Source organism: Protopterus annectens, chromosome 6.part1, assembly GCF_019279795.1.
Source record: "Protopterus annectens isolate FY-2018-M chromosome 6.part1, PAN1.0, whole genome shotgun sequence".
Taxonomy (NCBI): domain Eukaryota; kingdom Metazoa; phylum Chordata; order Ceratodontiformes; family Protopteridae; genus Protopterus; species Protopterus annectens.
The window spans coordinates 232,915,351-232,929,964 of NC_056738.1; positions in this window are offsets into that span (position 1 = coordinate 232,915,351).

Sequence of the window (14,614 nt, forward strand, 5' to 3'; positions counted from 1 at the left end):
GTCAGTGTCAGTGGCACTACAGGATGCACACCTGCCTTTGGTATAGAAGGCTGTGGGCTCTATTCCAATACCAGGTAGCTTGATTGCTGGCAGTGTTGTGAAGCATAAGGGAATAGTGGGGTTCTGTACTCCTGAGTGTACCTTCTGTTTGTTGAGATGTTAAACCAAGGTCCCATCTGCTTGAGCTTTTGGTAGATTAGGTGGAAGCAAAAGATCCCACAACACCTGTTTGAAAAGAGTGGGGGAAGTTCTCTGATGCCCTGGTCAAATTTCCCATAGTAGTATAACTACTACCTTGGATCTCCCCTGAAAAGAGAACACTAGCCTGATGGGACTGACCTGGTTAACAAGAGATAAAGCAATAAAATCCATGTTGATTCAAAACCTGTTAAACTATTAACTTTTTATGTGATTTAGAGTAGTCTGCTCTTATTTTTGCAAAAAAATCTCTGATTTCACCTCTTACTTATGGTTTGTTCTTAATTAATTAATGTATACATTAACAATGCTTAACTCTTCTATGTTAAGTTTATTATAAATAATGAATTGTATACACACACACACACACACACACACACACACACACACACACATATATATGTGTGCATGTGTGTGTATGTGTGTGTGTGTGTGTGTGTGTAAAACAGAGAACTAGATTATATGCCTGTGCATATACTTCATGTCCTTTAAAGAAAAACAAATCAAATGAAAATTTTGAGCAACTGTATATGTACATAAACACACACACATATCTATATATATATATATATATATATATATATATATATATATATATATGCGCAAGTGTATAAAAATATATTTAGCATGTGTATGCTACATATCCTATATGTGGGATGCAATAATGTGTTTAAATGCACTTCTGTCTGTGTGTGCGTGTATGTGATGTGCATTTAAACATAGTTAAGTACTTCTGATTTCCTTTAATTAATATTTTTAATGTAAGAACACACAGTAAATGTACATTAAAGAAAATTCAGATGTATATTATGGCTGCTATCAATGGTCATATTTCCTTTGTGGACTACAAAATGCTTATACACTCTTAACAGTGTAATGACTGACTCAAAGTTAGTGGGAATCTCTTACCATGGATTTGCTTGTACCACATATGCATCCCACTCTGGGAGGATGTCACAAAAAAAGTGTAAAAGACCTTTTTATGACCAGTATTAGTGCACCTACTTGCTTAGGGTTGCCACCTTCCTTCGTGGCGAAAACTGGAGTAAAGCCACACCTCTCGTGTCACCAGTAACCCCACCACCCCACCCCCATTTTGTGACATCACGATGACATCACTCTGCAGGGAACACCCTCTTTTTGTGTTCCTGCTGCCTGCTTTCGGCTGATTTACTATGTTTTTCTGTAAAAAAAAAGCATAGTAAATCAGCCAATTTACAAACTCTGATAGTCTGTTTCCTTTTTGAAACAGAATACCAGAGTTTGTACATTGTTTTCCGGACTACCGGAGAATCAGTTTGATTTCCGGATAGTCCGGAAAAAAAACGGAGGGGTGGCAACCCTATACTTGATAGGGTTCCCACTTGTCTCTCTTTCTGCAGTTCTGTCATGTGTGTGTGTGTGTGTGTGTGTGTGTGTGTGTGTGTGTGTGTGGAGGGGGCTTGAAAATTGTAAAAGTGTTGGTACTTTAAAAGGAAAAATATTTTCTGACTTTTCTCTAAATGTCACAGACATCTTTGATACTGCATTTAAGTTATATTAACATATGCTTATGTAAATTTGTCAGAAGAGGTGACAACTGCCTTTAAATCCCAGACTGTCTAATTGCTATGTTTTGCAATTAAAGGGTTGTGTTCATTTCTCTTCCTCTCTGCAATAAAAACAGTGGAAAACAGTTCCAAGCTTTCTGTCTTTTTATATCAGCTGCTGTGTTCCTAACATTAGCAGGATTAATTGCCCATCAAAGACTGACAGCAGTACCTGACAGGGTAAACTATAGATTTAACTGTGTCTATGATATGCCATGCAGGTAGAGAAAAAATTCCTCTGCAAAGTATGTGAGAAGTTAAGCTTAAAAAAAGGAGTAGGTGGGCTTCCCTTCCTTTGATTCTATTGCAAGGAAATAAAAGTTTTGAAATGTACAAGGAGATTTCTGGTTCCTACACAATACTGGAACCATATTGTAGGGAGAAAAGAAACCTAGGGATTGAGCTAAACTGTAGGAGATGGCGGAGTTTTCCTTTAATTAACAGATAAAAAAAATCAGTCTTAGCATTAGAACTCTTTTGAGTTCACTAGCTGGCTTGTGGCAACCCAGCATGTAACTCCATTGCTATGGTGGGATAGAAGCATTGACAGGAACGGGCAGCAGTGGGCATGGTGAGAGCAGAAGGCAAAGAGATGGTAGACTGAAGACAGCATCTGAATAAGGAGAGGTTTTGGCATGAATAGAAGTTTCAGGAAGGAGTTCCATTGGATGCAAGGTAATACTTTTGATTTTGTGACTGGAGCAGCAAGGTTGAATCTCAAGCTAGATTATAGCTAGCCTCACTCTTCACAGGGGTGGGTCAGGTTGTAGGAGTATTATCCATGGGAGTAAGACATTTAGTACAAGAAAGGGCTATATTTATTACCCCAAGTTACTGCTTACCATTGAAGGAAGATATTAGGTGGGGAAACTGGTCAGGCATATATAATTTGATGGCTAGGATTAGGGATATGTATATATATATATATATATATATATATATATATATATATAGATATAGATATATATACTGGGTGATTTTTGAGTAAAGACAGTGTTATTATTTCTGGACCCTCATTAGGGGAGTCCTTTTTTTCCCTGGTAAGCATCCTTTGATTACTGGTGAGATTCACTTTTGAGGTACAGTATTATGTGGTGTGGGAGTATGGCACTCTATCACTTCAAATGCTAGGGATAAAGTGGTACTGGGGGAGACTAGGCAGGTTTGCAGGTGGTTGAGAATGGCTGGACTGCAACTTATCTCTTTTCCTTTTTTCTTATATACATTGTATCTAATAAGCATATACTTTCTGTCTTCACCTTCTTATACCATTCAGATACCATGAATACCCTGATCTATTGTCAAATACAATTTTCTTTAACACTTAATATAGTTATCATTTTTCCCCTTCTTTGTTTTTATTTTCCAATTTTTATTAATTTGATTGTTTCCTTCACCTTATCCTTCATCTTATTATCATTATTTTGTTCTTGTTCTTCTCCTGTTTTAAAATCCTCTTTTCTCCCTCCTCACTTCCCAGTACTTTATAACTATTCTCCTCTTGAATAATAACATATTTTCCCAACATTTACTACAATTTAAACTTGATTTATTTTTCAACACTTCTTCTATATTTTCTCCCATATCACTGAGCATTTCATCTTCTTTACCATTATTTTCAATATTTCCCCAGTTATCATTGTACTTTGTATCACAGCACAATTAAAAATGTCCTTAGACATTTCATTATGTACACTTTGGTTCACATTTTTTTCTGCATGTTCCTTCTTTCCATATTGCCTGTATATTCTTTCTTCAAAGGCCTGCACTAAATGTCTTTCATCTCCACAAGAAGAAAATAGGCTTTGGTTGGCCCCAACTTACTATTCCCCTCTTTATATTAACATCTCTCATATTTTTTAAAAGCTGCATCATTCCATCTGAATCATTTAATGTTACAAAGACTTCCTATCTCCCCATTCCAAAAATTTCTTTCATCATAAACTGTTTATGACTTAATCTCAGGACCATCAATATCAGCAGTTGTGCATTACGCATATGTTTTAAGTTGCAATCCAAAATTCAGAAACATATAATCATTCCATGGGGGTGAACATTGCTTTTTTCCACCTTAGGCATATTTTTTCTAATAAACCACGTTTCAAAAGTCACTTCACATAAGTTCAGTCCCAATGTATTAATACTGTGATATCCATTACATTAAAACATAAAAGTAAAATGATATAAAAAGTAAATGAAAAATGATATTGCCTATATCTTATCTGTTTAAACAAGTATTAATTATTGATTTCATTCCTACCATTGGCTTTTGCATTTTGAATTGATCACCCACTATCTGTTGTCATATTCTGCCTTCTGTTATCACATCTCTGTCTTCTCATTCTTACAACAGTAGCGACATAAGATTTTTTATAGCCTGTTGTCCATGTGTGCTATGAAAGCTGGCTGTTCTACTAGATGAACACACATCAGTTGCCCTCATAAACTGTCATTTAACTTTCTTCTTCATTCATAACTTGATCAACTAATTCACTCCAACTCACATCTGCTCTATTCTCTGGTTCACTAAGATTCATCAGTTTCAATAAATCATGTGTTGGCAATCCACCTCTTTGTAATCATTCACTATAATTTCCTCATGTATAACAGTTTTAGTAAACTCTCAGTCTTGTTCTTCAAAAATATATACAGCTCCTTCTTTTGTGATACCATCCATCTTGGATTTCTATCATTTTATAAGTAGCACTCTGGAGCCACCCAATGACAGAAACTAAAAAGAACAAGATGAAAGAGTAGGGTTTTTTAATCCAATATAAAATATTTACAAATTTACAAAATGTATATATTTACCAACACACACACACACGTGTGTGTGTGTGTGTGTGTGTGTGTGTGTGTGTGTGTGTGTGTGTATGGTTTCACTTCAGTTCACTGAACTTTCAATTCACTGACTTTCATTTCACTGACACCATTTCACTGAAATTCATTTCACTGAAAGTTCATTTCACTGACAACTATTATTAGCAATAAAATTGAATATTCCCCCTTCCCCACTGTAGCGCGACCCTGGAGTTAGAATATATAGTTGGGGGGGTGTGGGAGGCAGAGCCCCCCACATCGGGGGGCGCACTTCATTTCATATGATATTCTTATGTTTTGATATAATATTGCTCTGCCCCCCACACCCCCAACTATATATTCTAACTCCAGGGTCGCACTACAGTGGGGAAGGGGGCATATTCCATTTACTATGTAATAATAGTTGTCAGTGAAATGAACTTTCAGTGAAATGAAGTTTCAATGAAATGAATTTCAGTGAAATGGTGTCAGTGAAATGAAAGTCAGTGAATTGAAAGTTCAGTGAACTGAAGTGAACCCGTGTGTGTGTGTGTGTGTGTGTGTGTATATATATATATATATATATATATATATATATATATATATATATATATATATATATACATTTCTATGTGTTGACTATTTTTCATTTTTCTTTTAACATCCTCATTTTTATTCCATAATTGACCTCTATTCATACTTCTATAATCATACTTCTATAATCATAATCTCATTTTTGTAATATATCTGCCAAAATCCATTTCCCATAAAACAAAATTTAATTCAGTCCTTCATTTCAAATAACTCAATTTATATACAATAAATTCTTATCTACCCTTCTCATATTATTTCTTATTATTCTTATACCAGTACATAATCATATTCATATCTATAATGTGTATGTCATTAATATTCTCAAATAATTCTTCACACAACATTTTTCCAGAGTTTTCTACTCTTTTACATTTTAAAAACCATGCTCTGTTGTCTCTCCATTCCCATAACAAATACAGACTTTCAGCTTTCTTTCTATATGGCATATTCCCCCTTACTAGTTATTTATTTACTACCAATCTCCAGAGGAAATTCTGGTACTCTACTCTCTTGGTACACAACGTTTTCCTTAATAGCTTTAATCACATCTTCTGTTAATATTTCCATGTGCATACATAATAATATTGTTCCATCCCATTATTATACCATATCCTTTTATCTTTCTTCATAAAATCTATTTTAATTGCCTTGTTAATGTTTTTCTTCATTTTTATTTTTTTTTTCATTTGCATTCTCTATTCCCTTTTTTCTTATTCTCATCATTCTCCCAGAAGTGTTATTCTTACTTTTAAATTCTTATTATCTTCCTTTACCAACTTTAGTACTCTATTTCTTCTTCATCTTTGAAGTTACATAATTAGATTTAGTAACCCCAATCCCACTTTATTTTTAGTCATATATAACACATCTCTTTTCATTAGGTTTAATCTTGACCCCCATATGAAAGGAAATACAATTGTACAACTTTCTTTTCATATTTTTCTCAGACATATAAATATTTGGCATATATAATATTTCCTTACCATTAATATCATATTCATGAAATAAAACTTTTTCTTGAATATTAATCTATACATCCTCCACTAAAGACATATTTATTTCATTTATTTTATCAAACCCTCTCATCACATCACAACTACATCATTTTTTCTAGATTTTATTCCTATACAGACACTTCATTAATTGAAAACTGCACACTCCAATTTTTACTGCATCATCCAACCTCTTACTTTTATCTTTAGTCATGGTCACTCCCATTTCTTTTAAGCATTCATTCAGACAAACTTAAACTTCCTTCATCCATATTTTATTCTTAGTAACAGATATATTGTCTGTGTATGTCAAAGCTGCTGGAATTACTGCATCACCCAACCTCTTAATTTTATCTTTATTCAAGGTCACTCCCATTTCCTTAAAGCATTCATTCAGACAAACCGAAATTTCCTTCATCCATATTTTATTCTTAGTAACAGATATATTCTGTGTGTATGTCAAAGCTACTGGAATCACCACCTCCTTTTGCATCACATATCTAATATTATTCATTTTGTAAGTTAATTCACTGACTATCACATTCATTGCCAATGTATACCATACTTCATGCATATTTCTTTACTCAACCATCCATTCACAAACGCACTCACTTTATTATTTTGATACAATGTAACACACACTGTACTAATTCTATGACTTATTCCATGCTTCAACATAACATAACACAAAGCATCAGGGTCTACTGTATCAAGTGCCATGCTATCACCCACCATATGTTTCATATCCTCCTTTTTACTTGTATCATTCACACATTCTCTAACAAACAATAACAATTCTTGACATCCCTTCCCTTTTATACCATCTAGTCTTTCTTCTATAATACCCCTAATGCTTCCTTCCATGACCTTCTGTATTGTTCTCATAAAACTTTATAATGTGTGTTATTTAGTGGTATGTGTCTCCAATTTTTTATTTCAATCTTCTCATCATTCTTCCACATAAACTTTAATATCTCACCGCATAACTGTTCATAAACAAACCCTTCATTTTTTTCAAGTTCTTCCTTAACTCATTTTAGATTTGTTTTACTTTCTATTCTCTCTTATATTCTGTCTTTTTACTCAAATACATATTTCCGCATGCTATATTACAATTCTCAGACACTGCTCTTGTGTTCTTTTTTGCTCCTCTTTTACATTTTTCATTTTCCTCATTATTCTAATATCCTTTAGTATTTTACCTAAATATGCATGTACCTCCTCCCTTATCCCTTGTACATTAAATTTCTGCCTATAGTTTTCTGTATTGCTTTTATATATTTTCCATCTCATAATAGTCTATTATTTTCTAAAATAGTTCTATAAATGTTCCCATACATACTTCACTTTCCCTTCCTTTCTTGCATCATCCTGCCATTGAAAAACACACTTTTATACTTCTTTTTAAATTTAGTCCATCACTCAGATTAGTTTTTAAAGAAGGCCTTCGTGGTTATGGGATCCTTCCATAACTGCAATACTTCCCAGTCTCCAATCTCATCTCATAATTTCTCATTTATTCTTTTTATTCCCTCTCCCATTGTATATAATTCACTTCTTCCATCACCTCCATCCATATTGCTAAATTGGCTTAAAAAACATCACAACTCTATCACCATCTGCTGCTCCCAAACCTTCCAATAATACAAAATAATCAATTTCAGACCCAGGTGCACCCTTCTAAAGGTCAATTGACTTTTATTCCACACAGCTAATTTACCACATCATCATTTCCTGTATTTTGTCTACATATTTCCATTTCTTTTTACATCTTCCCATGCAATCACAATTAAAGTCCCCTGCAATTACAATTTTCATATTAACCTCCACATAGCCTAATATTTGATTAAACAGATTATCTCTTTCCTTGCTAGCTACATATGCAATTAATGCTATAATTCTATAAACATGTTCTCTCCACCTCACATCCACAGCGTTTAACCTTCACATCCTCACCAATATTACATCTAATATTTTTACATGACACAGACACTCCAAAAATGTCACTTCCATGTTCTATATTGTATTTCAACCCCACAATTTCTCTGTTTCCAATCTTTCTTCTCTTATAAGGAATCTTATATCGTCTAACAGAATACCATCCACATCACACTTAGCACACCATTCCAGTATCCATATCATTCTTACAATGTTAATAATATTGTTCACAGTTACTGGAAGTACTCTAAAATTTTTACTTTTCCTTAATTTTAAGGTTATGTCAATTTTTTTTAAATTTTCCTTTTACTTTCACTTGTTCCCCAACTAAATATTTTTCCTGGGTTTATGTTCAAATAATCCTTGATCCTTAGAATCACATTTTTACTAGCTAGAACGTCAAAGAAATTTAAGTGTCAATCCCTTCTCCTGACCCTTCTTCCTCCATACACTCTCTCTCCTCATCCCCCCCCCAGCTAGCGCAGTAATCCTAACTGTCCAATAGACAGTATACATTTAATTCAGATCTCTGTGATTAAATTAACCCTCAAGCAGCCCTCTCAGTGCTGTCTGCCTTAGCTTGTATCACTTGAGCTGCACCTGTTTATTTTGATCTCTATACATTCCCCTTCATTGCTAATGTATCTCCCTACTCTAATCTATGCACAAACTGGCTACTAATAAGCAAGTCAATGTAAAGACACACTCCCAACCTTAATAAACTTTGCTGTCTCTTCTCTCCTTCACTTTACAGGTAGAGTTTGAATTATTACTTACCCCCTCTGAGGCCTTCACTGATTTCCACTGATTGCCTCTCTGGTTTCACTGGTTTCTTTTCATTCCACCTGGTTTACACCCCTTGTGCTATCCCCCTCCCCCAATACTAAGTCTAAATTAGAATCCTGCTGAGCATGGAGCCATCTGTAAATTACTAGTCTCCCACCAGGACACAAGTGCTCATCAGCAATTGAATTATGCTTGCTGGTAAGCCATTAGACCTCAGGAATTTGTTTAAATTGTTCAGATTTATAAAGTAACACTTACTTTTTACTGCCCATTACTCTTTTCTTGGTAGGCTCTGCCCCACTCCACTTGCCCTCGCTAATGCTCGGGCTCTCTCCACTCTGCTAGCCTGCCTCCAATTCCTTCCCACCCCCACTACCTCTATGTTTATACTAATCATAACCACACCCACAGCTCAACCTCACAACACCTCCACTAATCACAGCTCCTCAAGTCAGATCACATTACACCACACCAACTTGCTCCACCACAAAATACTCCTAACCACTCTCTTTCCCACTAGGCATTATTACATAACCCCACACTACTTACCCATCCACATATAGTGCAGCCCTATAATTCCTGTCCAGACCTCCACCTAGAACCAACTTAAACTTTATAACCATGACTATCACACAACTAAGTCTAGTCTGTCTTCTCATAATTCTTTATAACTCCACAAGTTATCACTCTAGCAATATCCCTAAACTTAGCAGCACAACAATATATTATGCACTCATATACAGACACCGCACATTATAATAATATCTGCCCGCAATTGTTCAAGAACCACATAACAGACCAATTCAGAACTAAACACATATGCTCTCATTCCTACTCCAAAAAACACAATACTTTCTCACACTCATCACCAAACTTGAACATCTGTATCACCATTTTAACACCAGGCTCACCATAAGAGGGTATACCCACCCCAACCCAGGCCCAAATCCATCCTGTATAACCCAAACTGCTCCAACACAAATGTCAGAACATCCCCCCACCCCCCACTATCTTCATACCTGGGCCAAATTAACAACAGCAGCAAAACCAACCATCTTTTAATGCTACATATTAATATTAGAAATATCAAAAATAAAATACCTGAACTCCAGGCCACAATAGCACACTACTCCCCAGACATAGTTGCTTTAACAGAAACCTGGCCAAATAAAAACATAGCTAACTCAGAAGTTCTCCCTACCGGCTACACTATCATTAGACACAACAGACCACTTCATAAAGGGGGTGGAACTGCCTTACTGTACAAGTCCAACTTAACTGTATGTCAATTACCAAACTCCTACCCCTCCCCCAATAATTGGGACATACTTATCTCACAACTTCAACTTCACCCTAAAAAGGTCATCACCACAATTGTGATCTATATCCCACCTTGTAATACACCTGCTAGCCTTGAAGACTTCTTATCCTGGTGTTCTTCCACATACTCACAGGAAACCCTTATTCTGGGAGATTTCAACCTAGATTGGTTCACCTGTATATCAGAACCACCAAGTAATCTAATAAATCTCCATGGCTACCAGCAGCTAGTCCAACTTCCAACTAGATGTGATAAAAAGTCTAAAAGGGAATCCATCCTTGATTGGGTCCTAACAACCCCACATTGTACCCCTACACAAGCAGTCTCCCAGACACCTTAAGTGACGGCAACATAATATACCTTATACGTAGTAGAACAAGCATATCCAAAACCACTAACTATAAATCCACTAGAAACACAAAAAATTTCTCTCCTGAGGTCCTCAATACTTTACTCTGTAACTGTGACTGGACCCCCCTAAAAACCCTCCCACTTGACCAGGCTGTAGCATATTTCAACAAAACATTTCTACAACACCTAGACACTGTTGCTCCATTGCACAAAATCAAGGTTAGAACCTCTACAAACCTCGGGCTCAGTAAAGAAACCAAATAAATCCTCAAGTCCAGAGACACTGCCTGGCTTTACTATCAAAAAAGCAAAGAAATACAAAGCCTAACTAAGTACAAAGTACTGTGCAACCATGCAAAAAAATGCATTAGGCTGGACAAAAAAATCCTACTACACGACATTACAAACTAAATACCAACAACCCCCCAAATTTTGGAAAAATGTAAACCAGCTACTAAAACCCACCCAAAAGGCTACCCCCAAACCGACCTTGACACTAAAGTTCCCATCGAAACACAATTCAACTCCCACTTTGTGACCTAAACTCTATCCTTAGTATCACAGGACAGTTCCTACCTCACTACCCCCCCAACACAAACAACACTAATATAAGCTTTACCCTCAAAACAATTTCCATCACTTCAATCAAAATCATGCTCTCCAAATTAAAAACCTCATCAACAGCAGCTGACATACTCCCCAGCTATTTTCTGAAACTCACAGCAGATGCTATTGCTATCCCAATCTCCACTCTCATAAACAGATCAATTGTTGAAAACTATGTGCCCAAACTCTGGAAAATATCCTATGTTACACACATACATAAAGGCGGGACCTCCACTGAACTTAATAACTATAGACCCATTGCTTTATTCTCCCTCTAGCCAAAATCCTAGAAAAATGCATCCATACCTAGGTGCTAAAATATCTCCTAGACAGCAACATCCTGTCAACTACTCAGCATTGTTTCAGACCTGCCCATAGTACCACTACAGCCCTCCTCTGCTTCACAGACACAGTAAACCATCTCAAAAATGAAGGCCTCCAGGTGTCAACTCTTTTTTTGGATATGTCCAAAGCATTTGACACAGTCTTGCACCAAATCCTGCTAAACAAACTTAACCAATATCACCTATCAAATTCCACTCTTACCTGGTTCAAAAGCTACTTAACCGACAGGTACAAAGCTGTGAAATGGGAAAATTCTCTCTCTCTCCTCAGCTGCCCATAACTATAGCAGTCCCACAGGGTTTTATATTACAACCACTACTATTCACAATCTTCACAAATGACCTCCATACCTCCACACAGCATGCATCTATCATTCAGTATGCAGATGATACTACCTTAATCTGGGCTGCACAATACATTACCACCCTCCTGAAAACAACTCAACTAGCATTCTCTGACATTGAAAACTACCTTACCAAAGCCCAACTTATCCTCAATACAAAGAAAACTCAGCTTATGATTATAACCAGTTCTAACAAAAACACTGATAGCAGTCAATTCACTATCTACTCCACAAATGCTACTCCAATCGCTCCAGTGGCACAGGCTAAGCTATTGGGAATAACCATAGACTCCCACCTAAAATTTGATAGTCATCTCAACTTAACTATTAAAAAAGTACATTCAAAACTGGGATCACTCTACCGTATCAAACCATTTATTACCAACAACACAAGATCAGCCATTGCTTGCTCCCAACTTCTATTCACCCTACTCTATGCATCTCCCATTCTGACTAATCTCAACAAAACTGAACCAAGCAAAACGGAAGCTGGTTGTAACAGAATTGCCCACTTTGCTGCAAATTGCTCATAAAGAACTCATCACTGTACTGCTTTGAGACAGCTCCACTGGCTTGAACTGCCAAACCTCCAAACCTACAATTAGCTCTACCTCTGTCAGTTTATCTATTACCTCCCCAATCAGTGTCCTGCCCTCAAAAACCTAGTACAACATCACTCATCCAAAAGGCCTCTTAGATCATCAAGCAAACTACTACTAGAAGTCACCAACAGCTACAATAGCTTTGGAGACGCACTATATAGTTGTTCAGTGGCTAAAAAATGGAACTCTCTCCCCACTAGCATACAAAACACATCATCCAAAGCTTCCTTTAAAAACCTCATTAGGCAACATCTCAAGCAAAGTTGGCAGTGCCATGATTGCTCCCCAGGCTAGTGAAAGTGGATGAGGTACACATACTAAACCTAGAGTACTTGATAATAGTTTTCACTCTTACTCACAAACACTGGCTAATGCACAATGTATGTACTGTACCTGTGTACTATGTATGTATTCTACCTATGTTCCAAATTTCAGCTGTACACCACAAATCTATTAATTACATTTATTTTTAAATTAATATTTTCTTGTTTGTTCTCTCCACTGTAACTGCTGATGTGCTGCGTACCACTGTAAAAACATGTCTATTGTAATTTGTGTGTATACTGATCATGTCTAAATATCTAACTGTATCTGTAATTTTTCTATGTGGAGCTTTTCTTCCCGGGCCTCTGCTGAAAAAGGGCCTTTTCGGCTCAGTCAGACACCCCCGGTTAACAAATATAAAATAAAAAATAAAATAATTAAATAAATAATATTTTTTCCTTTTTCAACAGTTTCTTCTTCACCTAGTTCATTCTCTCTCTCTTAGCCTCCTGTTGCCTTTCCTCGTGTATGTTTTCTTCCAGTTCTCCTTCTTTTGTATTATTAACTGTTTATTCTTGTCAATCAATCCAAATGTGTCCTTCCTTTCTTATTTATGTACTTTTTTAACATAGTCTGCATTCAGGCACATACATTCTTGTTGTATGTTCTTTCTCCTCACAATGGTTACATTGTACCTTGTCACAACCATTAATTATATAAGAAAAGCCCCCACAAAAGAAACACAATTTAGGCTGGCTAGCAAATCATAATGCCTCTCTATGACCAGCCACAAAAGTAGCACTTGTCAAGTGTTTCACCATGTTTTTTCACATTTCAAAACAGCTTCCAATGTCTTTCCTCCATTCCATATGTTTCTCTCATCTCCAACTTTTACAATGTTAACAACAGTTTCAGCAAACCCTGCATTTGCCAGTTCATGACTTCTTACCTGCCAAGTAACTTTTTTAACATTTATGTTTTAGAAAACAAATATTTGTTCCATAGATAAATGTCATTCCTTTTGTTACACAGTTCCAGAAATTTCATAACTGGTCATTCAGTTTCACATGATAAGTCATATAACGTCGCTGTCCCAATATGTATAAAAGACCAAATGTCTTGAGTTTTAAGACCTAGAACATTTATCAACTTGTCCCATAATACTTGTCTAGTACAGTGTCATTTTTGTTCTTATTCTACAGCTGGTCTTCTTACTTACAGTGTGTTGCTCTCCTCTTTTGCCTACTGTCACTGCTGCATATGTTTTAATTACTGCTTAATCTCCTACCGTAAAACAAAATCATTTTTCAGTTTGTTACTGCTTTCCTCTTTTCCTTTCTGTCAGTGTTGTAAAGTTTTAACTGCTGCATTCTCTACTGCTACATTGTTTGTTTCTTTCTGTATATTACCATCTCCAACACTTTTGAAAAACTCATTCATTGTTTATTTATTTATTTATTTGTCTTTTGTTAACCAGGTTAGTCCTGCTGAGCTAGTGGCCCATTTTCAGAGGAGACCCGAGGAGAAAATTTCCACAAAAAGAAACAAGTAAAAAAAAAGTTTACAATAAACAGCACTGTGAAATTTGTAACATAACAGCATACAATCATGCCAAATTAGAGAATATGAGTACAAAAGCAACAAGATGTTCATGCAATAATGTAAAATTAAACAAAGCATAAAACTATGGCAAAAACAATGGCTAAAATTATAAATTACAAATTTTAAAAATAGGTCATCAGAGGAAAAAAAGAAGTCATTAAAGCATAGAAAGGGAAAAAAGAAGTAGGTGGAGAGGAAGAGCAAGTATAAAAAAGAAGGGTAGAAATAGATGGGTGAAAAATACAGATTAGAAGAGCCTAGAGAGTAGAAAGAAGCAGTTATGA